Source organism: Salvelinus namaycush, chromosome 3 (genome assembly GCF_016432855.1).
Source record: "Salvelinus namaycush isolate Seneca chromosome 3, SaNama_1.0, whole genome shotgun sequence".
NCBI lineage: Eukaryota > Metazoa > Chordata > Actinopteri > Salmoniformes > Salmonidae > Salvelinus > Salvelinus namaycush.
The window spans coordinates 71,269,799-71,286,685 of record NC_052309.1 but is presented as its reverse complement, the minus strand read 5'-3'; positions in this window follow the sequence as shown (position 1 = coordinate 71,286,685).

The following is a 16,887-nucleotide window of genomic DNA, read 5'->3' as shown; positions in this document are numbered from 1 at the left end:
AAGAGACATCTCTTGCGCATGAGCCAATTTGAATCACATATATTGGGCTTGTAATTTCACAAGCAAGTCCTATAAATCTGCAGCACAACGGCTCTGCAGTTCTGTGGGGTGGAAATGAGGTTGTGTGTGGCTGATACATTGAGGTAAAGGTAAGTGACAGAGAAGCAAAATAGAGGAGGATAAAACCTTCACTTCAGTCAGGGTGTGACAGAGATGTTGAGTCTGGGAGCGTTGTTACTACGCTCCTCTCAGCCAAGTTTATATTTCACCTTGTGACACCTCAATAATTCAACAGTGCGACACGGTCTATCCTGCTTGTGAAAACAAGTCATCCATCAACATTACTGGCTCACAGGCAAGATAGATGAAATATGGATGGAGTGTGGACTTGACTCCGACAAGTGGTGATATCAGTGAAAACACAGATTACAATACAGAGGTGTTTGACATCTATATTTTGCCCACGCTACAGATAGCTATATCGTTCCACTAATACAGGACTAGTAAAGGCCCAGTGCACTACTTTTGTTATTTTTTTTATTGATTAATATATCTTTTTTTATTGTGATTTTACAGGGGGTGCTGCAGCACCTCTACTCCCCCTTTATTTAATCAGGCAAGTCAGTTAAGAACCAATTCTTATGTACAATGACAGCCTTCCCCGGCCAAACCCTAACACAGATGACGCTGGGCCAATTGTGTGGCGCTCTATGGGACTCCCAATCATAACTGGTTGTGATACAGCCTGGAATCAAACCAGGGTCTGTAATAACATCTCTAGCACTGAGAAACAGTGCCTTAGACCGCTGCGCCACTCAGGAGCCCGGTCAATATACTCCACATTGGAAACATGATCTTCAGGCAAAAGTGATGGGGGAAAAAACCTTCTTCACTCCAAATCCAAGGATAATGGACATGAATGTGTGGAAAGAGTCCAGTTAAGACAGACTCCACCAGACAGATATTTTTCCAAAGTTTAAATTGCCTCTGTTCAACTCTGTTAAATGAACGGTGTCCAAAACTGTTGATCAATCCAGTCTGTTCCCTCAAGGCGTCTCCTCAAACATAATTTATGTCTCTGAAGGTGAAACTCAGTTATGTGACTGTGCGTCATCAATCAAAATTTAATGAACTAATGTGATAGCGTGAAATGAATGATGATATACTACAGGGTCAAGTTTGTGGGGATCTCGTGTGGCTGTGCATTATGCAAACCGATTCCTCTTTAACATGTAAAACATACATTACAGTGTGTAGGTCATACATCTTAGCTAAAATTCTAAATTCAAAAACATCAGAGAGCAAATGTTCAACAGAATCTTCTCATCAGAATTCAGCATCGGGATCATGACTCTCATCAACCAGTTTTGTAAAAGGTAATGCACATTAGTCAGCTCCACACATCTGCATGGTCCAGAGCTGGTCCCCTAAGATTCTGATCCATCTTTCATCTTGTATGGTTTGAAGCATCGGGAAAGGAGAGCCTTAGAAAGGAAAGGAGAGCCGTAGTTCTGCTTACCATTTCCCCTGGGACAAATGTCAGCTTCTAACATGAGGAGCTGAATTTTCAATGGAACACAGAAATGATAGATGAATTTAAAGGCCGAACATCACGGTTCTAGGACTAAACTTTATCATGAAGGTTTAAAAACCACTCCTTTCAACAGGGGTTTTTGGTTTAGGATAAGACCCATTGTAGTATGCTACATTCCTCAAAATAAATTGGGGTTTACCTCTGAATGTAAAATATGAATGTAAAGTGTAAAACCTCAAGGATTGCATGATTTATTGGTGTATACATGTAAACACCATTTATTAAAGGGGTTGCAGAACCTTGGAGATTACAAGGATGCCTTCACTTAGCATTCATGGTTGAACATTCCTCATGATTACATTGTTTAATATGTATCCCCAACAGATCCATTCTTCCCACACTGCATGCATAGTTCAACAGCAGGAGGCCTCATACAGATGATGGATCTTATTTTGATCACCCTGTTGCAGGAGAACTTTCTTTCAACCCCTACAAAACTGTCCATTAATTATAATCCACATAATAATTCACATTTCCTGTTGCTGCAGGATTATTTTCCTGCTACAGCAAACTGGCTCAAATTAAGATCCTACTTACTGTATCTCTATACTGTAGCTCTAGCTGTAATCTCCAGTTTTTATACGTACCTCTAGTAGTAATCCTTCTTGTCCAGCACGGCCTCATTGGCCTGTATCTGCCCAGGCATGCTTATCTCCCCTGGCCCACATGTATGTACATTTACTCATGTGCAGCGGTTTACATCCATGACCAAATACTCATACAGTATGTCACATCCATCCATCCATCTAGAGTGTTTGTGTTTACCTGGGATAGCTATGGATTGGTTGGCGCTCGGGGAACAGACTCTTCTATACCACAGCTGGGATGAGGGCCATTTGTCTTTACTGATCATGGTCATGTACTCAATTCAATGAAGGCTTTTCACTGGCACACTCAGTGCCAAGTTTGCCAAATCAAATCAAATGTATTTATATAGCCCTTCTTACATCAGCTGAGTGCTGTACAGAAACCCAGCCTAAAACCCCAAACAGCAAGCAATGCAGATGTAGAAGCACGGTGGCTAGGAAAAACTCCCTAGAAAGGCCAAAACCTAGGAAGAAACCTAGAGAGGAACCAGGCTATGAGGGGTGGCCAGTCCTCTTCTGGCTGTGCCGGGTGGAGATTATAACAGAACATGGCCTTTCTTCCATGATATTTTCACTTGATCCTCACTTTAATAACTTGTTTGATGCATCTCAAGCCTCTTGTATGGGTGTTAATGAAACAGCACTTAGAATTGGAGAGCAGCCACCATTCCTACTTCATGCTCCGCGCCATTCCTCTTCTCCCTGTATGGGGAAAAAGACAAAAGAAGAGAGGGAATAGAGAACAAGTCATCTTATCAAAGATCAAGATCCCTCTGTGCTCAGCTGTACTGTGATAATTTGTGTACAGATGATGGCAAGCCGTGACACCGTAGACCTCTGTGGAGGTCCAGCTGCTGCACTCCATCATCCCTCGCTTCACATATCCCAACACCGAGACCACGACAAGAGCACAGATGATGGGAAAAGAAGACAAGTAGTCAGAGTGGATATCAAGCAGAACGGGAGCGAAAGCAATTTACGCCGGATTGAACTCCTGCCCAGTTTTACAACATGCTCCTTGAAAAAGGTATCCATCACCATGTCTGTTTGCAGGCCTCAAAAGTCAGCTAATTGACACATCACTTGGCATTATTCCACATACAGCATAGGGAAGCCAAAAGCGCTGCAAACTGACCAAAATCATTGCCTTGCCTAACCCCCTCTGTAGATACAGTGAGCTCCAAAAGTAATGGGACAGTGACACATTTGTTGTTGTTTTGGCTCTGTACTCCAGCACTTTGGATTTGAAAAGATACAATGGCTGAGGTTAAAGTGCAGACTGTCAGCTTTAATTAGAGGGTATTTTCATCCATATCGGGTGAGCTGTTTAGAAATTACAACACTTTTTGTACATATTCCCCCATTTTAAAGTAGTCAAAAGTTTACTATTTGGTCCCATATTCCAAGCATGCAATGACTACATCAAGCTTGTGACTCTACAAACTTGTTGGATGCATTTTCTGTTTGTTTTGGTTTTGTTTCAGATTATTTTGTGCCCAATAGAAATTAATGGTAAATAATGTATTATGTCATTTTGTAGTCACTTTTATTGTAAATAAGAATATGTTTCTAAACACTTCTACATTAATGTGGATGCTACCATGATTATGGATAGTCCTGAATGAATCGTGAATAATGATGAGTGAGAAAGTTAGACACAAATATCATACTCCCAAAACATGCTAACCTCTCACCATTAAAATAACAGGGGAGGTTAGCATATGATATCTGTGTGTCTGAAACGTTCTTACTAAAGGCATATTGGCCTATCTACAGTACCACTCAACAGCCTTATTTTCTCATACACACTGCTACTCTGACTACCTGCCATGAGAACAGTGGTCTATGAAAGGCTGCTATTCCACCCCCAGTTTGAGAGGTTGTGACCTCTATCAGAAGGAGGATAACGCCATAATAATGCTATGACGTCTGCACTGCTGCTGGACCATTACATTTCACTGAGGGTTAGAAAGGTCAGCACTCATTGGTATTCACGTGATAAGGTTTGCTAAGATGTCATTTTATTTGAAGAGTTGGTTTTATTTTTCATTTCCCAATAACTAATGTTTAACACTAGAACCGCCATAGGCCAACGGCCACTGACGTTACATTTTTTAAATAGAAAAAAAAATGGCAAAATAAAGCAATGTCCTATTTGGTTGTCAGAATTTTCAATTCACAAGCAGAAAACTATTAAGAGACTATTTGCTTTTTTTTACCTTAACGGGCCAAGACAAATGTGGCAGAAAGAGTTAATACTCAGGTGCTGACGTGTCTCTCTCTTTTCTAACTGAATTAATGTCAATGTATGAATGGGTGATAGCAACCAGATAGAAACTGATCATCGCGCACATGACTTCATGACTGAATTTGAATGGACTGAATGATGAGGATGAAGAGGAGGATGAAGAGGGTGAAGGAATTTAGAACAACAGTGTAAGAATTGTGGCCTCAGTGCGTCCTGATCCTCCTCTACCCTGGGAAAAATACAATCATTTTTGGTTTGTACTTTGTCAGGAAGCTGTAAGGGAACTGTATTAATTACAATAACTCTAGTACTAATCGAATCTACAAATAAAATGTATCAACGGTATTACACTGTCATGTTTTTATTGTACGAGAAATTAAATACAACAAATATCCTTTACCATCTGTTTTTATATTTTCACAAATATTTATTTGTGGGCGGTTTTATTATTTTATTATGAAAGGCTGGAATTGATATAATCTCCCCTTGGTGAGAGTCAAGTCAGACAGTGAGTACAACCTGTTCAGTTCACAATGGCAAACCGAACCAAACGAATGGACGCTTTGACAGCATTGCAAAATGCTGCACAATTTATATGAGCTGGAGTCAGATGGAGGATCGGATATTGAGCCTGAAATCGATGTTGCTCATGACAATCTGACTTCGAGACTCTGCCTCCGATGTCTGAGCCTCGCCGGAGAAAAAGCAGAACAGGGCCAAGTGACACGGTGATCCCAACCAGCACGGTGAGCAAGGAGTCTTGGAGGGATGGCACGGTTTGGGTAGGAAAGAGCTTCAAGAGCGCATTTGACCTGGGCCTCCTTTTCGTTTCTACTGTGTCAAAAAAAGCTGAAACTGGACTGTATTACTTACTATAACGCTACTCTACTTATTGTTTATGCATACAAGCATTGTTTATGCTCTGGGCTATTTATAAAACGCTGGTGCTTAGTCCTACCTTTATGGCAAATCACTTGACCTGTGCGCCTTGCTGGTTGATAATCTCTTTTTCGTTTCTACTTTGTCAAAACAAGCTGTAACTGGACTGTATTACTTACTATAACTCTAGTACTAATCACATCTACAAATAAAATCAATCAAATGTATTACATTGTAATGTATTTATTTATAGAGAAGCAAAAATAGTCAAGGCCTAGGTCTTGCAGTAGCATATTCATTTGTAGTATAAAACATATCCCTACATGCCGTTTACGTACTTCAAAATATACGATACAGAACTTTTTCAAAATAAACGAAATATTCTTAAGACATGGCTACATTCATTCCATACGTTTTTTACATGGTAGTTATTTAGGTTGACAACACAGTAGATGAATCTGATGCGTATGCTAATAGTGACAGCTGACAACGTTCTCTAGCAGATACTTAAATGCTAAAAGGCCAAGTGGTTCGAGTGTTAATGTCTTCATGTGGAAAATAAGATACAATTAGTCTAACACCTGGAGCCCGTACAGAAATGTGCATCATTATTTAGCATAAACCCATCTCCCCAAGCATGCCACACATGCACGCGAGCACAAACAAACATACACACGCTCCAAAACGTATAGTGCACTGCCCAGAATGATGGGTTAAATTATTGGCTCCCACATGCCGCAGCTCTTTTGCTACCTCACATAGGTAACATATCCATTACATACTGACATTTTTGTCATTCAAATTCATAGTCTTTAAAGTGAACAGATTTAATTTGTGATTAGCAGGGAGATATACAGTGCCTTGACTTATTCCACATTTTGTTGTGCTACATCCTGAAATCCTTTATTTTAATATGGATTTTTCTCACCCATCTTCACACAACACCTCATAATGAAAACGTGAAAACATGTTTTTAGAATTTTCTTGCAAATGTATTGAAAATTAAATACAGAAATATCTAATTTACATAAGTATTCACATCTTTGGTTAGTGCTTACAGATGTGAGTCTTTCTGGGTAAGTCTGTAGGAGCTTTCCACTCCAGGATTGTGCAAAATTTGCCAATTATTTTTTTCAAAATTCTTCAAGCTCTGTCAAATTGGTTGTTGATCATTGCTAGACAACCATTTTCATGTGTTGCCATAGATTTTCAAGTACATTTAAGTCAAAATTGTAACCAGGCCACTCAGAAACATTCACTGTCTTCTTGGTAAGCAACTCCTGTGTAGATTTGGTCTTGTGTTTTAGGTTATTGTCCTGCTGAAAGGTGAATTCATCTCCCAGTGTCTGGTGGAAAGCAGACCAAACCAGGTTTTCCACTAGGATTTTGCCTTTGTTTAGTTCCATTCCATTTCTGATTGTTTCCTGAAAAACTCCCCAGTTTTTAAAGATTACAAGCATACCCATAACATGATGCAGCCACGACTATGCTTGAAAATATGTAGAGTGGTACTCAGTAATGTGTTGTAGTTGATTTGTTCAGGACAAAAAGTGAATTGCTTTGCCTCATTTTTTTTGCCGTATTACTTTAGTAGTGGCTTGTTGCAAACAAGATGCATGTTTTTGAATATTTTTATTCAGTACAGGCTTCCTTCTTTTCACTCTGTCAATTAGGTTAGTATTGTGGAGTAACTACAATATTGTTGATCCATCCTCAGTTTTCTCCTATCACAGCCATTTAACACTGTTTTAAAGTCACCATTGGCCTCATGAAATCTCTGAGCAGTCTCCTTCCTCTCCGACAACTGGAAGGACGCCTGTATCTTTGTTGTGACTGGGTGTATTGATACACCATCCAAAGTGTAATTACTAACTTCACCATGCTAAAAGGGATATTCAATGTCTGCTTTTTTTTAACCCATCTACCAATGCCCTTCTTGGCAAGGCACTGGAAAACCTCCCTGGCACTGTAAAACCTCCCTGTGGTTGAATCTGTGTTTGAAATTCACTGCTCGATTGAGGGATCTTACAGATAATTGTATGTGTGGGGTTACAGAGATGAGGTAGTCATTCAAAAATCATGTTAAACACTATTATTGCACACAGATTGAGTCCATGCAACTTGTGACTTGATAAGAATTGAACTTATTTAGTCTTTCCATAACAAAGGGGTTGAATAATTATTGACTTCATTTTTTAGTTAACTTAAGGCTAGGCGTCCCGCTAGAGGGACAACTTCCAGTGAAACTGGAGGGCGTGCAATTCAAATAAATAAATAATAATAATCATTTAGGTACATACAAGTGTCTTATATCGGTTAGAAGCTAAACTTCTTCTTAATCTAACTGCACTGTCCGATTTACAGTAGGCTTTACAGCGAAAGCATGCCATGCAATTGTTTGAGGATGGCGCCCCACATCAAAATGTTTTTTTCACCGGCACAGGTTTCATAAATTCACAAATAGCGATTAAATATTCACTTACTTTTTGAAAATCTTCCTCTGATATGTCATCGAAAGGGTCCCAGCTATAACATGTAGTGCCATTTTGTTAGATAAAATCCTTCATTATATCCCAAAAAGTCTGTTTAGTTGGCGCCATCGATTTGAGTAATCCACTTGTTCAACATGCCAAGATAGGAATCTGAAAATGTACCTTTAAACTTTGTTTCAACAAGTCAAAATACATTTCTATTTAATCCTCAGATACTGTAACGGCATTCCTCCTCCTCTTCATACAAAGAGGAGGAGTAGTGATTCGACCAAAGTGCAGCGGGTTGTGAATACATAATGATTTAATAAAGCAAACGACGAAACACGAAAACAAACACTTGGAAGTATTACAAAATAACAAAAACGAATGTAGACTGACCTAAACCATGAAAACTTACATATAACACGAAGCACGTAGGAACAGGTACAGACTATAACAAACGAACGAACAAACGCTACAGTCCCGTGTGGTGCACAGACACGGACGACAATCACCCACAAACAAACAGTGAGAACAACCTACCTTAATATGACTCTCAATCAGAGGAAACGTCAAACACCTGCCTCTAATTGAGAGCCATACCAGGCAACCCAAAACCAACATAGAAACAGAAAACATAGACTGCCCACCCAAAACTCACGCCCTGACCAATAAACACATACCAAACAACAGAAAACAGGTCAGGAACGTGACAGATACCCTAAAATGTAATTAAACTATAATATTTCATACGGAAAGAAGTATGTTCAATAGGAAAGCAATATTAGCAGGTGCGCGTCCTATTCATCGCGTGCGCATACACACATTTCCAAGTCTGTGTCCCTGTAGTAAAACTCATATTTCTTACGCTTTTTGGAAGAAACAAGCCTGAAACCTTGAACAAAGACTACGGACATCCAGTGGAAGCCATAGGAATTGCATACTGTGAGCTAGATTTAATTTTTTCCCTACACGTTCCATTGGAAGAGCATGGGCTCTCAAAAAAGAATTCTGGTTGGTTTTTCTTTGGATTTTCTCCTACCATATATATTGTGTTAAGGTCTCCTACATTATTTGAACATTTCTACAAACTTCAGAGTGTTTTCTTTCCAATGGTACCAATTATATGCATATCCTGGATTCAGGACCTGAGCAACAGGCAGTTTACTTTGGGCATGTCAGTCAGGCGGAAATTGAAAAAATAAACCCTAGCCTGAAGAAGTTTTCATTTGTACACATTTCCAAAAACAGAAAAAGTTAAAAGGCATTAGAAATACAGTACATCAAAACATAAGAATGAAGTACAGACTCCTGCCAACTAATATCAACACTTATATTTAATTTTGGATAATTTTTCTGCCTTCTGTAAGTTTAAGAAACATTACCTTGTGCCTTGTAATTCCGTTACCAAAACCCCACATATCTTTAGGATATTTTCTAATTTCTCTCCCTCATGGGGAGGGAGGATAACGAAAGTTCACAGAAGTAACAAGGTAGACATATCAATTAGTTAGTGTTTTTACTGATATACATTTTGTTTATTAATTATTAAGATCATTTCTGCAATTTATTTGGCTACAATGGGAAATCCTAGTAGTCACAAACCAGAGCTGGGTCACCTGCTATTGTCCTACCGTCACTGAAATACTGTTATGTTCAGCTTATTACTGTTTTCTTTCTCTTTCTGTCATCTGGTGGTCAAAGCAAGAATGTGAAAAGTCTGGACAACCCCTTTCGCTCTCTCTCTCTCCTCTTCTCTCTCCAATTAATGTCACCTCTTCCGGCTCTTACTTACACCTACCCATGCTATTTGCTGTAACCTGCATCCTCGCCCACTGAGCAGCACTGACCATCATCTACAGATGATAAATCCGGACTATGCAAATAAAGTGTGACCAAAAACCTAGATAAAAAATGTTAGCTGACATGGGCTAGTTGATCTGGATATTTCTGACAAGCTATCAATAGCTCTCTAAGGTGCAATGACTGATTTGACAAGAGGAAACTGCTGATGCATTACCTAACTTCGAAATTGCACCTGTGCTTTCTGCTATTACAACTTTCAAGAGTAAGTTGAAAGCCTGACTGAGTTTGGGAACCACTGCAGTACAGAAAGAAAAGTAGAGTATAGTATAGTACTGAACTCTACTGTACTATACTCTACTGTACTATACTCTAATGTACTGAACTGTACTGTACTGTACTCCACTGTTGTCACGACTTCTACCGAAGTCGAAGCTTCTCCTTGTTCGGGCTTGAGCTCGGCGGTCGATGTCACTGGTCTTCTAGCCATCATTGATCCATTTTTCATTTTGTCTTGTCTTCCTACACACCTGGTTTCAATCCTATTCATTACCTGTTGTGTATTTAACCCTCTGTTTCCCTTCATGTCTTTGTCAGAGATTGTTTTATGTTCAGTTTTCGTGTTTTGTATTTTGGTGCGCGACAGGTCCTCGTACCCACTTTGTTTCATTGTATTTTATGGTTTTGGAGTTATGTGTTTAAGTTATTAAACTACTCCATTCCACCAAGTTTTTGATTCTCCTGCGCTTGACTTCCCTGCCACCTATCCACACGACTGTGACAACTGTACACTACTGACCTCTACTGTGCTTTGTTTTGATGTCCATACTTGTGAAACTGTAACGGCTTTCTTCCTGGGATGAAGGAGAGGACCAAAATGCAGCGCAGTTAGTGTTCAGCATGTTTAATTAAACAATAAACATGAACAAATAACAAAATAACAAACGTGAAAGCCGAGACAGTCCTATCTGGTGCAGAACACAAACACAGAGACAGGAAACAACCACCCACAATCCCCAACACAAAACAAGCCACCTTTATATGATTCTCAATCAGGGACAACGATTGACAGCTGTCTCTGATTGAGAACCATATTAGGCTGAACACAGAAACAGACGAACTAGACACACAACATAGAATACCCACCCCAACTCACGCCCTGACCAACTAAACACATACAAAACAACAGAAAACAGGTCAGGAACGTGACAGAACCCCCCCCTCAAGGTGCGAACTCCGGGCGCACCCCTAAAACTCAAGGGGAGGGTCTGGGTGGGCATCTGTCCGCGGTGGCGGCTCCGGCGGTGGCTCTGGCAGCTCCTGACTGGCTGGCGGCTCTGGCAGCTCCTGACTGGCTGGCGGCTCTGGCAGCTCCTGACTGGCTGGCGGCTCTGGCAGCTCCTGACTGGCTGGCGGCTCTGGCAGCTCCTGACTGGCTGGCGGCTCTGGCAGCTCCTGACTGGCTGGCGGCTCTAGCGGCTCCTGACTGACGGACGGCTCTAGCGGCTCCTGACTGGCGGACGGCTCTAATGGCTCGGGACAGACGGGCGGCTCTAATGGCTCGGGACAGACGGGCGGCTCAGATGGCGCTGGGCAAACGGATGGCTCAGATGGCGCTGGGCAGACGGATGGCTCAGACGGCGCTGGGCAGACGGATGGCTCAGATGGCGCTGGGCAGACGGATGGCTCAGACGGCGCTGGGCAGACGGATGGCTCAGATGGTGCTGGGCAGGCAGGCAGTTCAGACGGCGCTGGGCAGGCAGGCAGTGCAGGCAGCTCAGACGGCGCTGGGCAGACGAGCAGTGCAGGCGGCGTTGAGCAGACGAGCAGTGCAGGCAGTTCAGACGGCGCTGGGCAGGCAGGCAGCTCAGACGGCGCTGGACAGACGAGCAGTGCAGGCGGCGTTGAGCAGACGAGCAGTGCAGGCGGCGTTGAGCAGACGAGCAGTGCAGGCAGTTCAGACGGCGCTGGGCAGGCAGGCAGCTCAGACGGCGCTGGACAGACGAGCAGTGCAGGCGGCGTTGGACAGACGGCCGACTCTGACCTGCTGAGGCGCACAGTAGGCCTGGTGCGTGGTGCCGGAACTGGTGGTACCGGACTGGAGACACGCACCTCAAAGCTAGTGCGGGGAGCAGGAACAGGGCACACTGGACTCTCGATGCGCACTAAAGGCCTGGTGCGTGGTACCGGAACTGGTTGTACCGGGCTGAGGGCACGCACCTCAGGGCGAGTGCGGGGAGAAGGAACAGTGCGTACAGGGCTCTGGAGACGCACAGGAGGCTTGGTGCGTGGTGCCGGAACTGGAGGTACTGGGCTGGAGACACGCACCACAGGGAGAGTGCGTGGAGGAGGAACAGGGCTCTGGAGACGCACTGGAAGCCTGGTGCGTGGTGTAGGCACTGGTGGTACTGGGCTGGGGCGGGAAGGTAGCGCCGGATATACCGGACCGTGCAGGCGTACTGGCTCCCTTGAGCACTGAGCCTGCCCAACCTTACCTGGTTGCATGCTCCCCGTAGCCCGTCCAGTGCGGGGAGGTGGAATAACCCGCACTGGGCTGTGTTGGCGAACCGGGGACACCATGCGTAAGGCTGGTGCCATGTACACCGGCCCGAGGAGACGTACTGGAGGCCAGATATGTAGAGCCGGCTTCATGGCACTTGGCTCAATGCTCACTCTAGCCCGCCCAGTGCGGGGAGGTGGAATAACCCGCACCGGGCTATGCACCCGTACAGGAGACACCGTGCGCTCTTCCGCATAACACGGTGTCTGCCCGTACTCCTGCTCTCCACGGTAAGCATGGGAAGTGAGCGCAGGTTTCCTACCTGCCCTCGCCACACTACCCTTTAGCCCCCCCCCCAAGAAATTTTTGGGGTTTCTTCACGGGCTTCCAGCCCCGCTTCCGTGCTGCCTCCTCAGACCACCGCTCCTGGGCTTTAGCTGCCTCCATCTCTTCCCGAGAGCGGCGATCTTCTCCAACCTTAGCCCAGGATCCTTCTCCGTTAAATATTTGCTCCCATGACCATTTCTCCTGGTACCGCTGCTGCTGTCGCTGCTGCCCGTTGCCACGCTGCTTGATCCTTGTTTGGTGGGTGGTTCTGTAACGGCTTTCTTCCTGGGATGAAGGAGAGGACCAAAATGCAGCGCAGTTAGTGTTCAACATGTTTAATTAAACAATAAACATTAACAAATAACAAAATAACAAACGTGAAAGCCGAGACAGTCCTATCTGGTGCAGAACACAAACACAGAGACAGGAAACAACCACCCACAATCCCCAACACAAAACAAGCCACCTTTATATGATTCTCAATCAGGGACAACGATTGACAGCTGTCTCTGATTGAGAACCATATTAGGCTGAACACAGAAACAGACGAACTAGACACACAACATAGAATACCCACCCCAACTCACGCCCTGACCAACTAAACACATACAAAACAACAGAAAACAGGTCAGGAACGTGACAGAAACATAGACATCTATGATTGGTTTAAATTTGTCCAGTTCGGACCAACCAAATAGCAGTTTTATTTGGAGGTGGAGTTCATAAGAAAATTATAGCCAGTGAGTAAATAATACCCAAACATGCAAAGGAGGATATTGCATATTTCTACTTTTGTGTACCTATTTAGGATACCTCACCATGAAGAGAATGACATTTATAATCCATAATTATGCATTTCTGTGTAGTACTGATCAAAGACGCATGATGAAATTCCTTTATTGCAATTCTGTTGCCGGGTGTAAAAACTTAGCATCTGCACAGTTCTCCCAGTAAATATGTTTTTGTAAAATGTTCGGGAGTAAATTCTTAAAGCTGCTATTTTTTGGGGTGACCTGACCAAATTCACATGGAATTAGAGTTATAGATCTGTCATTCTCATTGAAAGGAAGTCTATGAAGCGGTAGATCTGTTCTCTCTCCATTATTTCTATGCTTCCCATTCTTATTTTGTTTTTGCGTATTTTACTTTCGGTTTTATACACCGCCTTCAAAAAGCAATAAACAGCAATAACCAATATTTTTGGTTATGTAAAATATATTTCACAGCATTTTAGATGGTACATGATTCTCTACACTATTCTTTCTTGTTTTGTCACAGAAACTATTAGACTATTTCTGCATAGTGCATTTTTAAAAGCAGTTCTTGTGCATAGTGTTGTATGGTTTGTTAAACTTTGAAATCAATGGTTTTTGTTTGGCAAACATTTTCAGTGAGAAATCTGAGTCTCTGCGCAATTCCGTCACCGTGGAATTGCCCATTCACAACAATCTCCCAGTGTGACCTATTTCCCACTGTCTTCGAACCCGTGTGCATAACGGGTTCTCTCCCTGAGTGTGTGATGGTGTGCCTCTACAGGATTCTACCTCAAGTAACATCCACACAGGGAATATCCTGATATCTTCATTAGTCCTGGACTAGTCAATAGTGAGCCCCTACAGGTGGACTCCTTGCAGACCACGAATCACATTTCATTTCCTTTTTCAATTACCCAGCAGGCAGCAGTCAGGCAGGCAGGTCAGCCCTGGTGAGTGGAGGGCCAGTTCTGATGATGTGGTTTCCAGCTCAATCACAGACTGTTTGCAGGAGGGGAGGGAGCTCAGGCTGCCTGCTAGCCAGATTAAACACATCGTAATGGCTGCCCTAATGTTATCTGTGGTTATGCTGGGGGAATGGAAAGCAAAAAACAGAGTAACAGAGTAGAGGAAGAGAGCGAGAGCGAGAGCGAGAGCGAGAGCGAGAGCGAGAGCGAGAGCGAGAGAGAGAGAGAGCGAGAGAGAGAGCGAGAGAGAGAGAGCGAGAAAGAGAGCGAGAGCGAGAAAAGGAGAGAGAGCGAGAGAGAGAGAGAGAGAGAGAGAGAGAGAGAGAGAGAGAGAGAGAGAAAAAGTGAGAGACAGAGGTGAGATAATGTGACACATGGAACTCCCTCTTCCTGATTCAGATGGGGAGCACAGGAAAACATCTGAATTGTCATCACTTCAACTGCATTGTGCTGCCAATCACCCATGGCTGTACTACAAGTACTGGGAAAGCATTCACACCAAGCGAGGTTAGGTATTACTAACGTACAGCATTTATAACATGCATTGTTATTGTTAATTGGTGCATTGTCTTAGGGTGTTAGTGAGTAGGATACTATACAAAGCAACTATCAGCCATGGTTAGTCTCTGCATCCCTCAGACATGTAGCAGTCAAGGCCATTGTCCTTCTGCTCTCTGTAAAATGTTTTTGTCAGGTTCCCCCCTCACAAGGGGCGATCGAAAAGAACATGGCATAATCAAACAATGAGCAGAATGATAATTCTGACTGAGAGATGAAGGTAAAGGTCAAAGCCAAAGCCCGGGTGGGAACTATACCATGCTGGGGTCAGTTCGCTTACAGCATAATTTCCCTCATGGAATATTTATTGAGGCAGACGTTTAAATCCAAAAACTTGTGTATGCTCCCTGCATCTGTGTTTGCTCTGTGTGCCATTCTCAATCCTCAAGGTAATGCAAATAGATATTAACACACAACACAGGCATTGTTGGAATTCACATGTTGTACAAAGCGCTGGTAGCCTGTGAGGAGGAATGGCTAGGTGATGTTAGTGAAGTCCTGGAAGTGCATCCTAAGCTCTTTGAAATCACATAATATTGCTTGTTTAATCTTGAAATGCCAGATGGTATAGCAACGGTGCATAGGGGAATTGAGGAACAAATGTAATTTGCAGATTTATTTCCCTTCACAAAATCCCCCACTTTTGAATGAGACGGGCACATGCATGGTGCACTCACCATAGAAATTATTCATTTAAAAACAAAATTTGAATACATGTCACTAGTTCCACAGCTTTGCCAGGTTAACCATAAAAAGCCTTCAAGATTGTGTGTACTGCAATATAAAAACGTAATCAAAATCAGGGAGATGGCATCAGACATGGATGGAAGGAACCCACTGGGCACAGTTCAACGTCTAGTTTTTATTTACATTTTTTTTTATTTACATTTGGTTCAGTTGTCAACTAATGTAAATTCAATGAGAAATCAACTAATAATGTCACCATGTCATTGGATTTAGGTTAAAAGTTGGGTGAAAAAAATATGAAATGGCCTTACTTTGATTACTTTTTGCAAATCCAATCAGTTTTTCACATTGATTGAAAGTCATTACATTGATTTCTTTGGTTGAAATGACGTGGAAACAATGTTAGGTCAACCAGTTTTTGTCCAGTGGGAAACCAGTTAAAGCTTGAGCAGAGAAGCCTTGAAATTAGGTGGAACCGACAAGATCTTTCACTGTAAATGGGAAAACGTAGCCATGGGAAGACTAGGTTACGGTATGTATTTTTTATTCTACATTGGTAAAACTAGTTTCTTATATCACATTTTACAATCCATTTTTGTGGAGTTTATCTGCTGTCACATTTTGCTTTTTGGGAAAAATACTCAAATTGCTTTGTTAGGCTTGATGGCAACAAGTACAGTGGGCGGCTTCCGCCTCATACTCTGCATGCATATTACAGGCCATTCTAGAAGGATGCTCTGATTCATGCATGAGTAATAACAGAGCTCAGTGCCCACTGGGCATAAACTGGTTGAATCAACGTTGTTTCATCGTAATGTGTCAACGTATTCAGGAGCGTTAGGTAACCTATTGCGTTGGGCCAGTAACCGATAGGTCGCTGGTTCAAATCCTGGAGCCCACTAGGTGAAAAATCGGCTGATGTGCCCTTGAGCAAGGCACTTAACCCTAATTGCTCCTGCAAGTCGGTCTGGATATGAGCATCTGCTAAATGGCTAAACTGTAAGTGCAAACTGTAGCGTGATGTGGACATTTCAACCGCAGGGTAATGTGATCATTATAACCAATTTTCAGCATAGACAAACCTTGTATAAAATATGTTGAATTTGTACCTTTGAAACAACGTCAGATCTTCAACGTTTCATCCACTATCAGAAAAAAAGAAACATTCTGGGCAACACCTCCTACTGGAGAGTTGATTTCTCTACAGCCATTCATTTAGTCTCCCATCCAGGGTTTTAACCAAGCCCAGCTTAGCTTTGATATTTGTCACTGACTACTACCAACGTGCTATCATGAGAATGATTATTGAGTGATCTCTTATATTCACTGTTGCTATCGAAGTCATTCCAAAGGTTAGGTTTAACAGAGCAAATTAAATGTAACCATACTTTATAGTCAAATATAATCAATGATACTATTTAGGCCTACACTCTTAGAAAAAAAGGGTTCCAGAAGGGTTCTTTGGCTGTCCCCATAGGAGAACACTTTTGGCTTCCAGGGGGCTACATTTTGG